Raw genomic sequence first — 10,341 nt, forward strand, 5'->3', positions numbered from 1 at the left:
GTTTGGTGTCCATCAGTGGCAGGCCTGACCCATAACAGGTGCCATTATGATTCACCAATCATAATGTTATAATGTCATAATGTTATGCCTGTTTTTTACCAGCAGAGGGCATCAACTAAAGATTTTACTGTAAGCATTGAAAAGCTAAAATAATACACACACACACACACACACACACACGCCACAACAAACTGTTTTCCTATCAGAGTGTGTTCCAAGAACAGAAATAAAAATAAAAAAAAGGGGGTAGAAACACTACCACATGAGATGTTTATTGATTATAGAAATGTCAAAGTGACACATTCATTTTGTGAGGCAAAGTAATACAAATTAAAAAGGTAGAATGCAATACTGAGAATAGGTGTGAAAAGAAAAATGAAATGCAAATAAATAAAATCAAGCATTCAAACGAGAATTTATTGAAAAGTTTTAAGTGGGAGAAGACATCAGCTAGCTAAGGAGATGCTATATCAGACATGGAGCTTCAACAAAAGAACGAATGAGCATGAAACACAAACACAAATCTCATTACTCCAGAGGCAAAAATGATTTATTTTTGCATTCACTTATAGTAATGGAATATTCTTCACCTTGTGTTCAATTTGAAATAAGAAAAAAACTCCATAACACACCATGATGACATTTTACAATGAGAACAGAGGTTCAAGGCTGTCACTAGTAACACATGGTAAACAGTTTATTAAAACACTTCATTTCTGGTCCCACCTTATCTCAGGTTAAGAGGTAGGTATACATTAAGACTCTTCCCTGTGCTGGCACGGAGGTGGTTGAATGTTCTTCCTCAAGATGTCTGAACAGCTGAATCACTACCTAACTTTAAACAACCGGTGATGACCTACCTCTTCCTGAAACACTTAAACTATCACTTGTTCCCTACTTGTTTTATGTCCTTAAAAAAGTCTGCAACATAGTGTTCCAGTGTTGATACAGTGATAGAGACTCAAAGCACTTTTGTACATTGGTCTGGATAAGGGCCTCTGCTAAATACTGTAAATCTAAATATAAATGCACATTTCTAACTGTATCTGTTTTCTTGTTTGTTTTTTTCTACCTAAAAAAAAATACATATATTCTAAATGAACAAATTATTATTATTTGTTTGTTTTGTATTTTGATTCAGTGGAAGATAAATTACTATTACACCAATAGATATTCATATAAATATGTACATCCCACTCAAAAGTAAAAAAAAAAAAAAAAGATCCAAAAACTATTTATCTCTTTATCTACAACTTCCAACATATACAAATATATCTTTTGTAGCTTGGGAAACATCTGAAACATTGCAGAATGCCAACATTGGCATGTATGATTATGATTGTACTGTATGTTAATGACGTCTTAATGCTGGCAAGTATAAAGATTAAACTTGCTTGGTTCTTTTTGTTTACCATTAACTGTTACTGTTATTTTCAGTAAAGAGTTTCTCTTTGAGTTTGTAGTAATGTCCTTCCTTCCTCATGAGTTCCTCATGACTGCCTTGCTCCAAAATCCCCCCCTTGTCAATCACAACAATATGGTCTGCCTTCTCAATGGTCTTCAGCTTGTGTGCAATTACCAGTAAGGTCTGTTTGGGGCCGTTGGCCAGGGCTTGTTGAACCTGATTAAACAATTTAAAGTTTGATGTTAAAGAGTTATTGTGGATGCACTTTGTATTTATGTGTGTATACTGTATGTGTTTATATGTACCGTTTGTTCACTCTTAGGATCTAGAAAGCTTGTGATCTCATCCAGTAATATAACCTGTGGCTCTCTGATTAGAGCTCTGGCGATCGCAATGCGCTGCCTCTGACTGCTACCAAGAAGACTTCCTCGTTCACCTACGTCTGTAAAACAATGTTTCTCAAAAAGTGGTATTAAACATTAAAAAATACTGTGTGTAAAATTAAAGCCTAATCATCAACTAATCATCATTTTAGTATACCTTACCTGTGTCATAACCTTTCTGTAACTGACAGATAAATTCATGCGCATTGGCCTTGCGTGCTGCCTCCTTAATTCTCTCAAGTGAACAGTCTGGCAGTGCGTAAGCAATATTGTCCCGCACGGTACCAGAGAAGAGAACAGGCTCCTGGCCCACTGCTACAATCTGCAAAAGAGAATCATAAATGGAATCAATGTGATGAAGATCTGAGTTGCAGCTAGTTTAGAGTCAAACTTAACAGATTATGATTAATGTAACAATTTTTAAATTGTGTGAGTTAATTTATAGAAGCCAAACTGATGTAGTATTACTAAAATCTATGCACTACTAACGCACACAATATAAGCCCATAATGGCAGACAGTAACAGTGGTGGACAGTAACAGAGTAAATGTAATTTATTAAGTAGCTTTTTTGTGTATCTGTACTCTACTGATGTATTTCCATTTGGAAAGACTTTTACTTTAACTTTACTACAATTTAAAGTCAAATATCTTACTTTTTACTCAACTACATTTTGCAAAATCAGTCATTTCTTTTTATTTATTAAGATAAAAACTTAACTGGTCAATCACGCAGCAATCCACCAATCAGAAAAGAGCACACACTCTGTTTTGAACTTGTTTTGATTACTGCTTGGTGTATCTACTTATCACCAACATACAGTTCAGCATCAGTTTAACAACAAGCAAAACATTTTGAGAGTAATACAGTAAATTTTGGAAGAAACTCCTGGCTCTAACTTGCCACAACACCCGTGGTCTTATTTGTGTGGGTTTTTTTTGTTGATGTAGTTAAAAAGAAGGTTTTGGACTAATATTTTAATAGATATCAACCAGTGTTTGACTCATTAATACAGTGCATCCAGAAAGTATTTACAGCACTTTACTTTTTCAACATTTTTTTTGTTACAACCTTAAAATCCTCAAAATTCTACAAACAATACCCCATAATAACAACCTGAAATCTTGTTTGAGTTAGAATTTTTTTTTTCATTAATTTTTTATTTATTATTATTTTTTTCTCCCGCTTATCCGTTCGGTCGCGGGGGCAGCAGTCAAAGCAGGCATACCCCGCCTTCGACTGCTGCCCAATCCTCACAGCACCGTCCCTTACGGTCCCTCCTGCAGGTGGTGAGCCCACGGGAAGGCGGCCCCACGTCACTCCGACGTCACGGACCTTGATATTTCCCTCGTAAGGGACCCCCGGAGCATAGAGGGTTAAGGGCCTTGCTCAAGGGCCCAAGAGTGGCAGCCTGGCGATACCGGGGCTCAAACCCCAGACTCTGATCGGCAACCCAGCGCCTTAACCGCTGGAGCCACCACTCCCCCTAATGTTTTTTTTTTTTTTTTTTTTTTTTTTTACGTATGTAAATATTCACAGCCTTTGCTCAATACTGTGTTGAAGCACTTTTGGTACCAATTACAGCACCAAGTCTTTTTGAGTATGATGCTACAAGCTTGTTGATGCTACAAACTATTTTTGGTCAGTTTCTCCCATTCTTTTTTGCAGAACCTCTCAAGCCCCATCATATTTGATGGGGAGCGTTTGGCGCACAGCCATTTTCAGATCTTCCCAGAGATGTTCAAACGGGTTCAAGTCTGGATTCTGGCTCGTCCACTCAAGGAGTTGTCCCACTCCTTTGTTATCTTGGCTGTGTGCTTAGGGTCGTTAGGGTTTTCATTAAGCATGAAGGATGGGATTGCATCAAAGATTGGCTTTGAGAACTTTCCTGTTTGCATTGGTGACAGACAGGTTGAAGGATGACTTAAGACAGGAGTCTCCAGGGCTTATGATGTTTGCGGATGATATTGTTATTTGTGGTGAGATTTATCGAGCAGGTTGAGAAGAGCCTGGAGAGGTGGAGGTACACGCTGGAGAAAAGGAGAATGAAAGTCAGTAGGAGTAAGACAGAGTACCTGTGTGTGAATGAGAGGGAGGGCAGTTCAGTGGTCCGGTTGTAGGGAGAAGAGGTGGTGAAGGTGGAGAAGTTTAAGTACTTGGGGTCAACAGTGCAAAGTAATGGAGAGTGTGTTAGAGAAGTGAAGAAAAGAGTGGCAGAAGTGATTTTGATCTGAACAAAACACGTGTATGATCTCAGCTCAGCACCTATTGCACAAGGAATCAATATTTAATGAAAATGTTGATAATTTTGCTTTTGTCTAGTGTAGACGGTGAACTACTTTGAACTGGATAATTATATGTCGTAAACAAATTGAAGTTGAATGAATTTTGTTGATAATATCTTGCAATGTTTCCTCTGAAAAAAGCAAGTCAAGTTCACTTTCCTGTTGTCATTTCAATTTCATTAGAGATGTTACACTTTGTGAAGAAATCATAGAATAATAAATACCTTTATTATTTTTGAAAAGTGGGTTGATTTGTAAAACGCATTGAGAGATCAGTAAGCGAAAAAGCTTGTCTAAAGTGATTACAGGTTTTAAAAGGTGCTCTAACAATTGTATTCAGATTGTATCTAGACACTGGGTCCGAAAGAGGCATCTTTGTACAGTCGTCCCCCATTTATCGTGGTAGTGATGTGCCAAAATGATGCCACCTCAAAAATCCAGCCGTATAATATAGATTTTTAGCATCCCAGCACCACGATTTTGTACACAACGCTACGTGTTCTTTGTTTAGTGTAAATGTATGATACACACTGTACAGTATTTTAGGTATACTTTTACTTAATTTTATCATTAATAATTATATTTCTATTAATAAATTATCTTATTTCAACATAATACTAAATAAAAACAATTCAATTTAAGTTAACACTTTTTGCAATAAATCAGGACTATTCACAAAACAAAATAGTTATGTGCCAAATTAAAAATCGCGATAAAGGGCCATGAGATTTGAACCGCAATAAATTAAGGGACAACTGTACAAAGTAGAGCGGACATTTTACAGGAGGCTTTTTCTAGAGGGAGCCATATTGGGGAAAGTATTTAAATTTTTTCGGTACTTATTTTAAATGGAGCAGAGTTACTGTCGAATGGGATGTAGAATTTAAAAGCATAAGTTCATTTTTTAGTGTATTAATTTTATATCCTGAAATTTTGCCAAAATCATCTAACAGTCCAATCAGAGCTGGCAAGCTTGCAAATGGATGAGACGGGTATACAAGCATAGCATATGCATATGCATAAAGAGGTGCTTTCTCTGTGTATTCCCTTATTGGCAGCCTTCTCACTTAAAGCTACAGCTAGCGTTTCAATTACAAATAACTTTCTTACAGCTTCTCCCATTAGGGGTCGCCACAGGGGATCATCCGTATTCATTATACACATGTTTGATTTGCCACATGTTTTGATGCTGGATGCCCTTCCTAACACAACCCTGCCCATTTATCCAGGCTTGGGACCGGTACTAAGAGTACATTGGCTTGTGTAACCCTAATGGCTGGGGTTGGTAACTTGACCAGGGATCGAACCCAGGCCGCAGCAGTGAGAGCACTGCATTCTAACCACTAGACCACCAGGGAACCACATCTAGTGGTTCAATTAACAACACAAATAGAAGAGACAACAAAGGACAACACTATGGCACAAGACAGTGACCCCTATTTGGGTTTCCGAGCGAGTTCTAATAAAAATTTATCGTATTTTTATCATAAATATATCATTCTTAAATTTTTAATAGAACTCGCTCGGAAACTCATCTTGGTCAGGTGATTTTATTTTTTTTTTAATAAATTTGCAAAGATCTTGAACAAACGTCTTTCACATTGTCATTGTATGTAATGTATTGTAGAATTTTTAGGAAAATAATTAATTTAATCCATTTTTGGATAAGGCCGTAACATAATAAAATGTGGAAAAAGTAAAGCGCTGTGAATACTTTCCAGATGCACTGTATCATTCTATAATAGATCAGTGGGCTAAGAGTAACATTATAGTCTTTTCACATAAAAGTTGATAGTTAGTTGATTAAGCAAAAGCCTTGTGACAAAAATAATAATAGGACATTAGCCATAATAAATCATAGTATTTTGAATACTACATTTAATAGCAAATACTTTTGTTCTTTTACTCAAGTGAAAGTTTAGAGGGGCACTTTTACTGGAGTCATATTTTATCTACTGGGTCTCTGTTTTTACTCAAGTGCATGGTTTGTGTACTTTTCGTCCACCACTGATATTGACACAATAAAAAATAATGTGTTGTATATTATGTAATATTGATATAATAAATGTCTGACATTACCTTGCCATGCAGGTATCTGTGCTGGTAGTTCTGCAGAGGCTGTCCATCTAGCAGGATCTCTCCCTGCTGAGGCTGATAAAACCTTTGCAGCAAACTAACACAAGTGCTTTTCCCACCACCAGAAATCCCAACCAGGGCAGTCATTTTACAAGGTTTCAGCTCCAAACTGAAGTCCTAAATAAAACAGACAGAGACATTGCAATGTGCTTAATGCATTAATCGACAGAGTGTAAAAAGTAAGTGTGTTTTAAGAGTGTCAGATTTCATAATTACGGAATAAAATGCCACAGTGAAATGCTGGTATGAGAAAAATGATCAATAGGCTTAAGTATAATATATAAGTAAATTAGAATGAGGAACTGTTATTAGAGCTGCTGTTACAAGATATTATCCAACAACTCCTGACCAGTCAAGAATCAAGAATTCAGCAACACTTGTATATTTAGCCAAGAAGCTTTTAACAAGAATATTGCAAAATACCTAGTAAATCTTAACACATCATTGTCAATATTTTTATTCAGCATGTTATGTTCATGTCGTACTAATCACCTCCAGCACATTTCGGTCAGGACGTGTTGGGTAAGAGAAGGTGATGTTATGAAAGCTGATGTGTCCCTTCATTTCCTCTAGCTCCAGGGTCCCATCAGTCGTCACTCGAGGCTTGCGGTCCAGGTACTCAAACACCTTCCCAGCAGCACCAACAGAGTTCAGCATGTCTCCAAATTTTTCAATTAAAGTCTGGAAGATATAGCCTTGTATCTATACTGTGTGTAAACACATACACACAAACATCAGTTCCAAAATTGTTGGGATGTTGTTTAAAATGTAATTTAAAACAAAATACAATTACTCAGGAATTTTGTCAAAACCTATATTTTATACACAATAAAACATAGAAAACATTTCAAATGTTTAATTGAGGAAATGTAGAAAGAAGAAAAATTTGTAGTTTTCAATTTGATGGCCGCAACATGTATCAAAACATATTAAGTGCTACTAAAAAATAAACAGGAACAGATTGCAACTAATAATGCTAATTATTGGCAACAGTTCAGTAACATGAAGGATGTAAAAATACTATTTTAGAGATCCAGAGTCTCTCTTGACAAGATCATCATAAGATTCACAGAATCTGGAAAAATCTCTGTGGGCAAGGGACAAGAGATTCCCGTGATCTTTGGGCCCTCAAACTGCTCTGCATTAAAAATGCATGATTCTGCAATGGAAAATCACTGCATAGGTTCAGAAACAACTATAGAAATCATTGTCTAGACTTTATCAGCAAAGAACTGTGACTATGATGCAGAAATGCAGCTCTCTTCTCTGGACCAATTTATTTAAAATAAATTGAGGCAAAGTGGAAAACTGTTCTATGGTCAGACAAATCAAAATTTTCAATTCTGTTTAGAAACCATGAATGCTGTGTCCTCTGGGCTAAAGAGGAGGTGACCATCTAACTTGCTATCAGTGCTCAGATCAAAAGCCTGCATCTCTGATGGTAGTTACCTATGGAATGGGCAGCTTGCACATCTGGAAATATCGATGCTTAAAGGGTATATACCTGTACAGGTTTTAAAACAACAGATGCTTTCATCCAGACAGCATGGCATATTTAGTGACATTTGTGATGATGCTGCACAAAAAACATTTGGTGCATCATGAAACGAAAGATACCAGCGGTGGACAGTACTGAAGTAAGTATAATTTTTTGCTGAATTTAAGTAGTTTTTTCATGTTTCTGTACTTTCCATTTTGGGAGGCTTTTACTTTAACTTTACTACATTTTAAGGTCAAATATTTGTTTTTTACTCAACTACATTTTGCGAAATCAGTCGTTCCTCCTTATTTATGAGTGGATAAAAACGTGTCTGGTCAAGCACGGAGCAAGCCACCAATCAGGGTAGAGTGCACACTCTATTTTAAACTTGTTTTGATTGCCACAAGGTGGTCTCTACTTAGCACGGACATACAGTTTAACATTAGAAAGTTTGTTCTATTGTGAATAAAATATGGGTTTATGGTATTTGCAAATCATTGAACAGCATCTTAACTTTTTTGGAATTACATTTTACAGCAGTTATTTGCTCTTCCTTAGGAATTCAGCTTTTTGATCATTTTTATGAACAGTGGCAAAAATTCTATGGGCACTGTTTTTCCGTACACGTAATTAAAGCAAAAAAGACACACACACACACATACACCCACCCACCCACCCACCCACACACACACCCACACACACACACACACACACACACACACACACACACACACACACAAACACACAGGCTTCCTCATTGAAGGAATTTTTAGGAATTAATTTATATGGTGCACCTACCCTAATATTGTCCCCAAGATCTGACTGGTAAAGGATGAATGACACCAAATTTCCCATTGTCATCTGTTTATATATTACAAACAGATGACCATAGTATAACATAGCCACCTTGACTCCCAACTCTGTAAGCTGTAAACAACACACAGAAACACACATATAAATAAAATTACACATGTAAATGTTTTTGCCGAAGAATAGAAAAAAAAACTTCATATTACTGTATATAAAAGCTCTTTAACCTTTGCTAACTAATTTGTATCATAGTCTGTTGATATATTTAGGTCTCATGAAAACTATGCATGCAGCATTTCATTGTCATTGTGTTTATTCTGTCACTCCAACTAAAGCTGTACACTTACCCTTTTCACCAGCAGGTACACTGCTCTGACTGCTCAGTCTTTATATTATGCGTGTCCATCAGTCGTTCATCATAGCGACACTTCTCACTCTGCTTTGCATTAAAACTCTTTACTGTCCTGATGCCTGAGACAGCTTCTCCTGCAGCATCATTTGCTCTTGCAATAGAGTCCTGCAACATCTTTAAGAGTCTCTATAGGAAGCACAAAACGGGAAAATAAAGGTGAAATAATAATATATTGTAATGATTGTGTAACATTCACATTTAAATCGATCCTAAACTGTTTTGATGACAACAAGATTACATTTTAAATAACTAAATGTGCTGAAGAAAAAACTAATCAAAAACAAAAGACAATACATGGAAAGGGGCATTCTTACATTTTCAAGTCATTTATAAATAATACCAGCATTAACAAATCTAAAAATGGATTCATTCTGTACAACTAATATACATGTCGATTCAACGATTATTTGCTGATTACCTGGTAATGTGTGTCATAGATGTTCTGCAGCAACCCAGTCAAAGGTGTCTCCATCAGTGTCAATACAGTGAGCTTCCAGGAAAGATTAAACAGCATCCCGAGGGTCTTAATCAGGGTCCGAAGAAGGACGTTCACATTCAGAGCTACAGCGTCGGCCATGAGATTGGTGTCTGTGGACAATCTGGATGTCATGTCACCTGGTGAACAAATATTAATATAAAAAAAATATTGTTATACTGTATTCTGAAGACAGTAAAAAAAAAAAATCAATTATACCATCAGTTTTATTCTAATTGTAGCCATTTTACACATCACAAAACATTTTTGGGGTTAGCATGTTAAATGCATGATGGAAATGCATAATAGTCTACCTGTTTTTGTAGTCTCAAAAAAGCCAATTTCCTGTTTAAGCAAGCAGCTGAAGAGTTGATGCTTCACTCTGGAGATAAATCTGCCAATTGCACATGTGAACAGGCCTCCACGACAACCTGCACTGAAAGAACTGAAGATGGGGAGGAAACATTATAATTAAAAATTTATATTTCTCCCAGTAACACTGGAATAGAGCACTGTTTAGAATACAGTTCGAAAATGTGACTGCGCTGATAAATACTAATTGTAGGATTAGTGTTGGTCACTCTGAAAACTGACACATAAACTTCCATAATGTATTGTTATTTACTGACCTTCCGAAAGAGAAAAATGTCATTAATATTATTGTTAAAAGAAATTCATTCCAGCTGTATTCAGTCTGCAGGATATCAATCAGCTTTCCTGTGTATAGTGGGATAAACATCTCACCTGAAAACACAAGAACATCTCAGCTAAACATGTATGTTTCATTCAAACATCATTCACAGGGGATTCACTAATTACTTACAGAGGACAGCTAAGGCTAGAAATACAGATGCCCCAATTAAGAACAGATAGTCAGGTTTGTAGAGGCGGATCACTCTCATGAAGAGCACTCGAGCTTTCTGCTTGTTCTCTTTGCTGCTGCTTTCCCCGTTAG

The 10,341-nt window shown here is 36.5% G+C and overlaps 1 pseudogene across 1 annotated transcript in view; it reads right to left on the reverse strand.

Moving 5' to 3' along the window:
- Positions 1-250: 250 nt before the first annotated feature.
- LOC310716095 (antigen peptide transporter 2-like) overlaps positions 251-10,341 on the reverse strand; it is a 10,749-nt pseudogene continuing 658 nt past the window's right edge. Inside the window, exons 1-11 of the transcript XR_014538242.1 lie at positions 10,210-10,341; positions 10,016-10,130; positions 9,701-9,831; positions 9,330-9,526; positions 8,847-9,037; positions 8,488-8,616; positions 6,702-6,890; positions 6,153-6,326; positions 1,951-2,110; positions 1,711-1,847; positions 251-1,621 (exon numbers count right to left, since the gene is read on the reverse strand). The exon at positions 10,210-10,341 is cut by the window's right edge and continues 658 nt beyond it. The product of XR_014538242.1 is annotated as an antigen peptide transporter 2-like (transcript). The remainder of the gene's footprint in view (positions 1,622-1,710; positions 1,848-1,950; positions 2,111-6,152; positions 6,327-6,701; positions 6,891-8,487; positions 8,617-8,846; positions 9,038-9,329; positions 9,527-9,700; positions 9,832-10,015; positions 10,131-10,209) is intronic.

The sequence above is a fragment of the Silurus aristotelis genome, assembly GCF_946808225.1.
Source record: "Silurus aristotelis genome assembly, chromosome: 20".
Lineage (NCBI taxonomy): Eukaryota > Metazoa > Chordata > Actinopteri > Siluriformes > Siluridae > Silurus > Silurus aristotelis.